This window comes from Herpailurus yagouaroundi, unplaced genomic scaffold, assembly GCF_014898765.1.
Source record: "Herpailurus yagouaroundi ecotype Mexico unplaced genomic scaffold, PumYag 164, whole genome shotgun sequence".
Classification (NCBI taxonomy): Eukaryota; Metazoa; Chordata; class Mammalia; order Carnivora; family Felidae; genus Herpailurus; species Herpailurus yagouaroundi.
The window spans coordinates 2,648,625-2,660,092 of record NW_024412405.1 but is presented as its reverse complement, the minus strand read 5'-3'; the positions used below and the strand labels follow the sequence as shown (position 1 = coordinate 2,660,092).

General features: G+C 46.3%; 1 long non-coding RNA gene across 1 annotated transcript; it reads right to left on the bottom strand.

Moving 5' to 3' along the window:
• Positions 1–201: 201 nt before the first annotated feature.
• On the bottom strand, positions 202–3,120 carry LOC121037708 (uncharacterized). Its single transcript, XR_005793934.1, has 2 exons — positions 2,922–3,120; positions 202–531 (listed from the first exon to the last, which is right to left on the bottom strand). It is a non-coding gene; the product is annotated as an uncharacterized LOC121037708 (long non-coding RNA).
• Positions 3,121–11,468: the final 8,348 nt, after the last annotated feature.

The window sequence follows — 11,468 nt, the reverse complement described above, 5'->3', positions numbered from 1 at the left end:
CAGCAGATTTCCTGTGCATCCACAGGCGGCCCTGTGGTCTTTCTCTCCCCCCACCCCCCCCCCCCTGATTCCATTCTCGGTTTCCCTGGATGCCATGGGCCCTGGTGACTGTTCTGTGGCTGGAGAGCAGAGCCAGGCCACCTCGTCCCAGGCGTTAATCATCCAGAACGGTATCTGAGAGCCAGCCAAGGTGCTCGGGTCTGCGTTTCAAGTCACTTTTTATTCCTTAGAGGAGCCGGTAATTTTTACTGTACCACCGGACACACGCTTCTACAGCAGACCCGGGCTTGATGATTAAGGAACTAATTCATACTTCCAGCCACCTGAGTAAGTATTAGCACGGGTTTCGATAATCTAGCAAAGCCGTGAGGGACTCTTTACAAGGCCAAGGTAGTTTTCAGGAAGTACGAACGGGGCTGATCCGAGGTTTTCAGACAAGGGCAATGAACACGGTGCGGGAGGTGCTGACCCTTCTGGACCCCCGTGCTTTTGTCCACTTGGCACGTCTCCTACAATAAATGCACATTACTTCTGAAAAGAGAAAAAGCAAATCTAAAGTTAAACCTAATTTGAACCGGGAAAAGTGGGGTGGAAGTTTATGGAAAGACCAAAGGGAAAGCTGAAAATTCATCGTATGTACTTTTAATTGAAATCGAATTTTCTGGCATCATTCAAGTATTTACTGGCTTTGGGGGGCAGGGAGAAGGGGAGGGTGTGTGGCTCGTGAAGTGTGTTCAAATGGTGGGATTCGGTCCCGCTCTTACATGACAGGTCTTAACAACTACTCTTTGGTGAAGGTGGAACCATTAAAAATAATGGTTGAGGAGACGCGGGGGGAGCGGGGCTCAGTCAGTTAAGGGTCCAACTTCAGCTCAGGTCATGATCTCACGGTTCAAGGGTTTGAGCCCCATGACCGGCTCTGCTCTGTGTGTGGAGCCAACTTGGGATTCTCTCTTCCACTTTCTCTCTGCCCCTCCCCCACTCACAAGGGCACATTCTTTCTCTCTAAAACAATTTTTTTTTTTTGAAGAAAATATATGTTGAGCCATATGAAACCAGCACATGAGCTTTGATGACCTAAAAATGGAGATTTCAGGGGCGCCTGGGTGGCTCAGTCGGTTAAGTGTCCGACTTCGGCTCAGGTCATGATCTCACGGTCTGTGGGTTCCAGCCCCACGTCGGGCTTTGTGCTGACAGCTCAGAGCCTGGAGCCTGCTTTGGATTCTGTGTCTCCCTCTCTCTCTGACCCTCCCCTGTTCATGTTCTGTCTCTATCTCAAAAATAAATAAACACTAAAAAACATAAAAATAATAATAATAATAAACATGTTTCCTTTCAGCTGCATAAATTAAAAATGCTCAGCCTTAGCCTATGCCAACACCCCACCGGAGAAGACAAGGGCCAGCTGCATTTCAGGGGCACTTTCTTTCTTTCTTTTTTTTTAATGTTTATTTATTTATTCTGAGAGAGAGAGCAGGGGAGGGGCAGAGAGAGAGAGAGGGTGGGAATGTTCCAAACAGGCTCCTCACAGTCAGTGCAGAGCCGGACACGGGACTTGAACTAATGACCCTGGGATCATGACCTCTGCTGAAGTCAAGAGTCAAATGCCCAACCGACTGAGCCCCTCAGGGGTCCCTCGAACACGACAAAGCAAAAATAAACAATACATGAGATTGCATTATCCAGAAATAAACCAGTGTCACTTAGTGTAGTGGAAAGATCTTTCCAGATATTTCCCGACTCTGCCCTCAAATACGTCCATTCCCAGGAAGCCTTACAGGTGGCATCACGGGAAGGGGTGCTGGGGTCTGAGTGTAGTGTACCAGGCCCTTCACACGCCTGTCACGTTGCTTCTGGATCCCCACCCTTGACGAATATCCCCTTGTGAGTTTCTTTCTGAGTCTGTGGGACTAAGTCCTTGAGGTAAATTCCCAGAAGTGCGATTGCCTAACCCCTGCCCCAATTTCATTGTTCTCTACAAAATTGCAAAACCCATACATACTTGGTTTTTTTTTTCTTTCAATCAAATAGTGCATAAGAATGCAAAGTAAAGGGGCCCCTGGGGGGGCTCAGTCAGTTAAGTGTCTGAGTCTTGGTTTCAGTTCAGGTCATGATCTCACGGTTGTGTGAGTTCCAACCTGGCAGCGGGCTCTGTGCTGACAGTGCAGAGCCTGCTTGGGATTCTCTCTCTCCTTCTCTCTCTGCCCCTCCCTCCTTCACGCTGTCTCTGTCTCTCTAGGAATAAATATTTAAACTTAAAAAAAAAAAAAAGAATGCAAAGTAAAAATGAAATGGCCCCGGATTCTCAGCCACCCTATACGACTCCCGGGGGTGGTTGCTGTAAATAGTTAAGAGGGACTTTAATGAAGCAAGTTAGGGTTTAAATCTCTGTTCTCTCTCTTAATAAATATTCAACCAGGGAAAGGCTCTTAGTCTGTTTAATGCTTAATTTCCTCATCTGACAATGAAGTTAGTATGTGCTCACCTCTTCTCAGGGAGTTTTAGGACACTTAAATAAAATATATGTGAGGGGCGCCTGGGTGGCGCAGTCGGTTAAGCGTCCGACTTCAGCCAGGTCACGATCTCGCGGTCCGTGAGTTCGAGCCCCGCGTCGGGCTCTGGGCTGATGGCTCAGAGCCTGGAGCCTGTTTCGGATTCTGTGTCTCCCTCTCTCTCTGCCCCTCCCCCGTTCATGCTCTGTCTCTCTCTGTCCCAAAAATAAAAATAAAAATAAAAAAAATATATATGTGAAATGGAACATTCACCAAAATGTATCTGTACACAGATCACGATGGAAATATCCATAATTGTCAAAGATCTGAAATCATTCATGCCAGACCTTCCAGATAGAAGACAATTAAGTAGAAAACAAACAGCAAAAGGAGAGGTAGAAAACACAACGAAAAGCAAGAAAAAACGACCTGTGGTACTGATCCATTGGTACAGCTGCTACGACCTCCCTTTTCTTAAGGACTAACATAGTTTTTACTAGCTGGCTGAGCTGGGTGAGCCTGGACAGTTATGGGGATATAGTAACCAGAGTGGCCCAATCATACTCAGACCCCAGCTCTGCCACTGGCTGGCGCTTGGGTGTCGTTTTCTTCCGCAGGAACGTGGCATTTCCCCTGCAAAAAAAAAAAAAAGATCCATTAGAGTCCTAGTGGCTCAGATGTGACCTTATGTGGAATGGGGTCATTGTGATGCAGTTTGTGAGTCTGAGACGAGGTCACAATGGGGTGGCGTGGGCTCCTAACCCGATGTGACTGGTGTCCTTAGAAGAACAGGGCCATGTGATGACTCAGACACGCAAGGAGGATGATGTGACAACGGAGGTGATGGAGGTGAGGCAGCTGTCAGCTGAGGGTCGCCAAAGGACACCAAGGGTCACCTGTAACCACCTGAAGCTGGGAAGAGGCGAAGAAGGATGTCCCCACAGCTTTCAGAGAGAGCACGGGTCTGTGGACACCTTGATCTTGGACTCTGAATGAACCATTAGATACAGATCTCTGTTGTTTGAAGCCGCCACTTTGTGTACATTGTTACGGCAGTCCTGGGGAACTAACGCACATCTGCCTAGAAAAATCCGTGGCAGAAGGTGGCGGACTCCCACTAGTACAGCTGGAACCCATGTGTTTCACATGAAACATCAGCAGACTCTGAAAGGTTAGGAAGAGAAGGCATACTGCCAGCACAGCCACTTGGGACACGCAAGCACACACACACACACACACACACACACGAAAAAGCCACCTAAATATGCAGCCACCGTATGACTTGAATGCACTCCTGGGCACTTACCCCAGAGAAATGACATCTGCACGTGGATGTTCATATCAGGTCAGTCCCAACAGCCAACAACTAAAAACAATGCAATTGTGCTTGACTGAGTGAATGAACACACCAGTTCCAATCCATCCACACCACGGAAAACCACTCAGAAATATAAAGAACCAATGGGCAACAACCTGGATGAATCTCCAGGGAATTAACCCGGGTGAAAAAAGCCAATCCCAAAAGGTTACGTACTGTAGACTTCACTGATACCATGTTCTTGACGTGACACAATCATAGGGACGGAGAACAGATCCGTGGCCACCAAGGGTTCAGGAGGGCTGGGTGGGAAGCAGGTGGTGTATCTGTACAAGGGCGATGATGTCATCCTTGTGGTGATGGAACTGTCCTACATTTGACCGGATCTGTGGTGGGATCCTGGTTGTGATGTACCGTAGTCTCATAAGATGTCCTCACTGGGGGAAAACTGGGTAGAGTATATGGGATTTCTCTGTGTTAGTTCTTTCAACTACGTGTGAATCTACAAACATCTCAAAGTAAAAAGCTTAAAAAAAAATCGCCGTGAGGAGGAAAGAAAACAGTAGATGTAGCGCCCCCGGTACGATGCGGAGCAGGTAGCAGGGAGCCACAGAGCTGAGACTGGAGTGGCCCTGGGCACACCGGACCGCTGTTCACCCCGCAGGGCCGTCGGGTGTCGGCTCCCACAGAATCCGGGGGACTCGCGTTCTCCCCGTCTCTCTGGCCTGCCATTTGCAACGCGTTGGTTCACGTTCAGGCCACATGTGCACAGGCTCCCAAGGCTTCTCCAGCTGTAGGTGTCCTGTATGGGCTGGCCTACGCTCACCCACGTCCCTCTGAGAGCAGAGAACCTATTCCCGGAAGCCTCGCTCACAGCTTCGTGGCCAGGATTGCTTCACTTACAAAATCAGCTAGCGGGACGGAACCACTGTGCTTAGGTCAGATCAGCCTGGATTAACCTCTGGACCGGGGACGGAGCCAAGCTTCCTGATTCAAGTGCAGAATCACGTCTATGCCGGCCAGAGAGGAGGAGGTGGGAGGCTTGGCAACAGTGCCCCTCTCCTGCCTTGCCTCGCCCTCCCATGGCCGGCCACCAGGCACCCTGCCTGGGTTTGCACACTGGTCCGGGCAGGAGCTGGGTTCTGCCCAGGTTCCCACCCCCTGCACACCACAAGTGCCCGTGCTTATGAACAATACATATTCGCAGAGATGACACATTCATTCTGCCTCCTGAGCGTCTAATAAAACGTACACCCATTAACTGTATCACGATGGCTCAGGTTAGAAACTTAACGAGTCCCCAAGCCTGCAACCCACTTAGTTTCTGCAGAAGCTGTAAATCCTTCCTGCTCTGTGAGCTTCTAAATTGGATTTGTGCCTTCCGCTTTTTGAGTCGAACGTAACCTGTGTTGTTATACTCTGTGCTTTCTCTGTTTCCCTGTGATTTAAGCCCACGTGGATTGCTGTATCCTCATGATCCACGTTCTCTAACTGTTCTCCACATTTCCTACGGGAGGGCAAGAAAACGCAGGTGTTCCAACTTCTGCCTAGTGACTCACATGGCCCACCAAGTAAGCCAGCGATTTTCCACCACAAACTTTGCATCACTTTTTTTTTTCTCCCCAAGTAAAGCTGTTGACTAAGTCGACTATTGGTTTGAATTTGAAAGTACCACATCCCCTAAGCAGAGGCTAGCCTGGCTTCTCTGTCTCTGTCTCTCTTTTTGTTTTTACTTGTCCCTGAATCACCGGGGAGAAATGATTCTGACCCATAAAATGGTTATGTTGCAAACCAAACAGAGGTTCCCATATTCTCCTTAAGATTCTTCACTGGATTTCCATGCCTCCTGGATTGGACTTAAATTTCTGGATCTCATTCTCAAAGCCACCCGCCGTTTTGCCCATATCTGCCTCAGACTCTTGCAGATCTATCGAGTTCTGGTTTCCCTGCCTATCTTCCCTGTAATACAGAATATAAATGTGAGATGTTAGACATCAGCTCCTAGCAAGGCCTAAAGACATTATCCTGGCCAAGAAGAAAAGATTTAGCAGAAATAATGGTGCATCAAGAATCCAGAATGGTTTATGTCTGCTGAGTTCATTGCCAATTTATCTTCAGGAGAGGTTCTGCTTGCGTCGAGTTTGAAGCATCAGGACTTAAAGACAAGACGTGCTGGTAACAGCAGTTAGTTCTGGGCTGATTTGCAGGGTTTACAGAACCGATTGTCATCCTCAGGCACTCACACTGAGGACATTTCAAAACTGTCATCCCGGAGACAGTAGAGGGCACTCTGGGTAAATACTAAAGTAAAGAAAAAGCAAACATCCCAGAATGGAATGTGACCCGGAGTGCTGGGTACAGTGCGCGATAAGGCTTGCGGTCAAACTCCTCTTGCTAAAAGCTAACCCGGTCTTTTCCGATGGTTTATGTTCTCAGTATCCCGGAGCTCTGCCGTCCCTGGAAGCTGCTAGCCACATGCACATATTTGAGTGGGTTCACATTTAAAATTCATCCCCTCTGCTTGGGTGGCTCCCTCGGAAAAGGGCCCCACTTCAGCTCAGGTCACGATGTCACGGTTCGAGAGTTCGAGCCCCATGTCGGGCTCTGTGCTGACAGCTCGGAGCCTGGAGCCTGCTTCGGATTCTGTGTCTCCCTCTCTCTCTGTACCTCTCTGCTTTCTCTCTCTCTCAAAAATAAATAAACATTAAAAAAAAATTATAAAAAAAATTCAGCCCTTCACTTGCACTGGTCACATTTCTTATCCTCAATAGTCACGTGTGGCTAGTGGCTACCATGTTGGACAGCACAGACATGGAATATTTCTATCGTCGTAAGAAAGTTCTAGACAGCGCTGTTGAAATCTCAGTTCTCATATTTGTTACAATTGAATATGTAATCAGAGTATGCCACCCCCAAATATGCCACTTTGCCATAAAGGTTATATTGAGCCGAAGGAACTAAGAACCAGCAGACACGGGGTGCCTGGGGGGCTCAGTCAGTTAAGCGTTCGACTCTTCATCTTGGCTCAAGTCATGATCTCGAAGTTTGTGGGTTCGAGCCCTGCATCTGGCTCTGTGCTGACAGCATGGAGCCTGCTTGGGCTTCTCTGTCTCCCTCTCTCTGCCCTCCCCCTGCTCGTTTTCTCTCTGTCTCTCAAAATAAGTAAACTTGAGAAAAAAAAAAAAAAGAAAGAAACAGTAGACACGGGAAGCCCTGCCATCTCCTTCCACGTAAGAACAGGGAGTGAATCTGCCTTGGGAAGGGGTGCCCCTGTCTCAAACCAGGAAGGGAGGACCGCCTTTATCACCAGAGATGGCGGTGGTCCCAGGATGCCTCTGCATAAACCGTCTCACTGAATAACCCTCAGCTTCCATTAGTATCCCCGTATAGTTCCTTTCCCACAGCGTCTGCTCTTGGATGCCCAAACCCCATTTCCTTGGTCTGGTCACTTCTCCATGACTTAACTGTCTTTGTTACAGTGGTATGTATGCCCCCACTCCCTAATTGGACCCCTTCTCTGGGTCTCCATCTCTGTGCAGGCCTCCACTCATGGGGAAAAAGTAAATTATCAACAAGTGAAATGTGTCTGCCTTTTCTCCTGTTAATCTGTCTTTTGTCAGTCTGATTATAGACCCCCTACCCTAAGGGGACAGAGGAAGATTGTTTCCTCCCTTACATAAGCCACCAAGAATAATGGAAATTGAGACCAGTCTAGCAGAGAGGCTGAACTCCCGAGGTCTGATGAGCCTGAATGTCCTAGGGACAGAGGGCATCCATGGCATGAAGTCACCTGGCTTCCAATCAGGTGACCTCACCTGGCCACCCTTCCAGCGGCTTTCTCTTATTTTGGAGAAAAATTTCAGTTAGAGAAAGAAGAAGGTATTTTTCCGTTAAAAAGTAAGAGATATTGGTCTGAATATCCTTTGGGATTCTGTTCTATATAAATTCTTGATTAATTTCTTTTTTAAAAATTTTTAATGTTTATTTTTGAGAGAGAGAGATAGAGAGAACAGGGGAGGGGCAGAGAGAGAGAGGGAGACACAGAATCCAAAGCAGGCTCCAGCTCTGAGCTGACAGCACAGAGCTTAACATGGGGCTCGAACCCACAGACCGTGAGATCATGACCTGAGTCAAAGTCGGGCGGGGGCTGAACTGACTGAGCCACTCAGACGCCCCACTTGTTTAATTTCAACTCCCGAGCACATTACTGTTCCTCTTAGAGAACTTCAAAACCGTATTTTAAAAGTAACATGAAATTGAAGATAAAACGTAAGCAAGTGTATTGCTAGATCAAATATGTTTCTAGACTTGACAGAAACACTCATCTAATTTCATCTTTTTTTAGGTTATCTCATCTAATTTCATCTTTTGGTGATAAAAACTCTGTGACCTGAAAAGTTGAGGCAGCTCTCCTAAATGCTCAAGGTTACCGCTGAGGATTAGAACTCACATCCAGACTCAACCTCGTATTTTTTCCCTTATGTTATGATTATATAAGATGTTTTTATTTAAACTGTAGGCCTTCTAAAGTTTCTCACTGAGATTAGCGCTAGCTAGATTTTCTCTTTCCTTTTTTATACAGCCAGACGTTTTACTTGCTCTCAGCCTCTCCCCGCCCCCACCCCGGCCGAACAGAGGTCAGTAAGGTGAGTTTCATGACCTCAGATCCAGTGCAGTGTGGTTTCCTTCGGTAAATGCAGGGAGAAAGGAAGGAGAAACAGTCTCTTGGAGTTTTATGTAAGACAACGCAGTGCCGTCTGCAAGGGTGACAGATACGAGAAGTGCTTTAATCATGAGATTTTGGTAATTTTGTTCTCCAGCCCCATCAAACTGACCTATGGGTAGAGACTATGGTGAAACTGTGTTCAGCATTCACCACTGGCCTCTCCTGGGGTCGCGAGGACAACGTCCTGCTGAGGCCACACCAGGTAAAGAATGTTCCAGGCAAATCAATAACAGCATCAACATTTCAATTGGTTATTTTATTTGTGTTTTTAAGAAAGATGCTGAATCACAGCAATCCCTTGAAATGGACGACTTAACTGTTATGGAAAGAATAGGTCCCTTTGTGCTTCTGCATTTCAAATAAGCCCCCGGGGAAACCAAATCTACCTAAGCCTGACTGGCTTTTCCTTAAGTCTGAAAATAAAAATTTGCTGATCCTGGACATAAATTTTATTTTTCCTTTTGGCTATATCCCCTAATTATATGGCTCTTCATTGCAAAGCTAAAAATAATAGGTAAGATGTCACGAGAGATAGTTCTCAAAGCAAAGGACAGCCTCCCAATTATCAAAGGGCAGGCTAAGGAGCTGCTCCCACCGCGGTAATTAAATTAATAGGACTATGCTAATTGGAATGCAAATCCCTTGTCAGTGTTATGCTAATTATGGTCCCCTCAAGCTTACTAAGAAAATTACAGATTATTTCAGCATTAATGAACTTTCAGATTTTGTGGGTGAATCCTGAAAAACATTCTTACAAGTCTTCTATGATATTATCCAAGGTGATATTTGGATAGTAAAAGATCTGGGTTCCGATTGTTCTCTCTTGGATCAATTTCTGAGCCTGGCTGATGAGGACAGCAGCCTGGAGGCCAAGAACCTGGGAAGGACTGTTGGAAGGTGAAGGTCACCTCTGGACGTTGCCAGAGGGATGGGCCAAAGGTGAAGCTGTTCTAGTTCAGAGGTGATGTTTGGAAACGAAGTGGATGCCCGCATTTCAGATGGGTTACATTCCTCTCCCTGTGGTTTTGGCTTGGGAAGGCCCATCCTAACACTGCAGTGAAGCAGGTCTGCGTCCAGTGAGCTTCAAGCTCTTGCTTCGGCCATGACACCTCCACTGGCGCTGGGCCAGTGCCAATGACCTCTTCACAGCTCTACAGTTGAGTGAGGAAGAGTCCTTTAGATCGATCTGCACAACTTTTCTAAGGTCGCACAGATCTCCTCCCCCACTCCCCACAGGAGAAGGAACTCACATGCTGCGTTCTGTGGGAAGGATTTTATCACAGGGATTAGAGTTGGCCCTGAGGCTGGGGTCCCTAGGGGAATGGTGGAAATGTAAATATTTAGGGCACCTGGGTGGCTCCGTTAGTTAAGCATCAGACTTCCGCTCAGGTCATGATCTCTCAGTTCGGCTCTGTACTGACAGCTCAGAGTCTGGAACCTGCTTTGGATTCTGTCTCCCCCTCTCTCTGCCCCTCCCCCATTCATGCTGTGTCTCTCTCTCTCAAAAAACAAATTTTTAAAAAAATGAAAAAAAAGAAATGTAAATATTTAATATGTTTGCATTTAAAATATTAAAAAAGGGGTGCCTGGGTGGCTCAGTCGGTTAAGTGTCCGACTTCAGCTCAGGTCATGATCTTGCGGTCCGTGAGTTCGAGCCCCACGTTGGGCTCTGCGCTGACAGCTCAGAGTCTGGAGCCTGATTCCGATTCTGTGTCTCCCTCTCTCTCTGTCCCTCTCCCCCTCACACTCTGTCTCTTTCTCTCAAAAATAAATGTTAAAATTTTTCTTTAAATATTAAAAAGAGTAACATAAATAAGATGAAAATAAAATGAACTAATGAAATAAAAATTCATGAATTCATACTGGTAATAAATAACTGGGCAGTTAAAAATATATAAAATTAAAAATTCTGAATAAGATAAAATAAAAACTCATATATTTTACTGAGTAAAATGAAAATTCAGGAGTTCATACTGATAATAAAAATCTGGTGGCTACCTACCACCTTAACAAGTGATGGAAGTCAATGAAGTTAACGTCATCAAAAATGGCAAACTGTCATTGCTTATAAGAAGAGCCCAAATAATCTTAAAAGTATATGCTAGAACTAATAAGTGAATTTAGCCTGGTCAAAGGATACAAGGTCAATATATAAAAATCAATTGTATTTCTGTATATAAGCAATGAGCAATTAAAAATTCAAACTAAGAAAATACCATTTATAATAGCATCAAAAGCCTGATGTGGGAGTGTTGATAGAAGTGTTCTAAATCATGAATGTGGTGGTGACTACATGGTTATATACGTTTGTGCAAACTCATGGAATTGTACACTTGAAATCAGTGAAGTTTTTGTTATGTAAATTATTCCTCGGGAAAGACAACACCTAGCTGGATTTTGCTCCAACACAGGAAATCATTGGAGGGTTCTGTACGAAGGAGTGACGTGATCTTTCATTTAAGAAAGATCATTCTGTCGAGGCGCCTAGGTGGTTCAGTTGGTTAAGCGTCTGACTCTTGATTTTGGCACGGGTCATGATCTCAGGGTTCATGGTGTTACAGGAGGGTGGGAGAGACACTGGTCCCGGTCTCCTGGAGTCGAAGAATGAATCTCATGGACAACAGAGAGTGAGCAAAGCGATAGAGTTTATTGAGCTGAAGTTACAAAGCTCTCAAGAGTAAGAGGGGTCCCTGACTGGGTTGCCACCAAGGATTTTTGTCTTTGATTTTTTATTGGGACCTTATCAGAACGTTCGTGAGACTCCAGTCATGGCACCTAGCCCAGGTGGGTCTGGGATACATTTACCCTTTTTTTTTTCCAAAACCCTTCAGCCTCTCACTTGGACTGCAGCCTGCCTCCCTGAGGACCCCTTATCTATCCCTGCCTAATGCTAGACCTTCACCTACTCAGTGGGACCAAGCCCCGCCTAGGG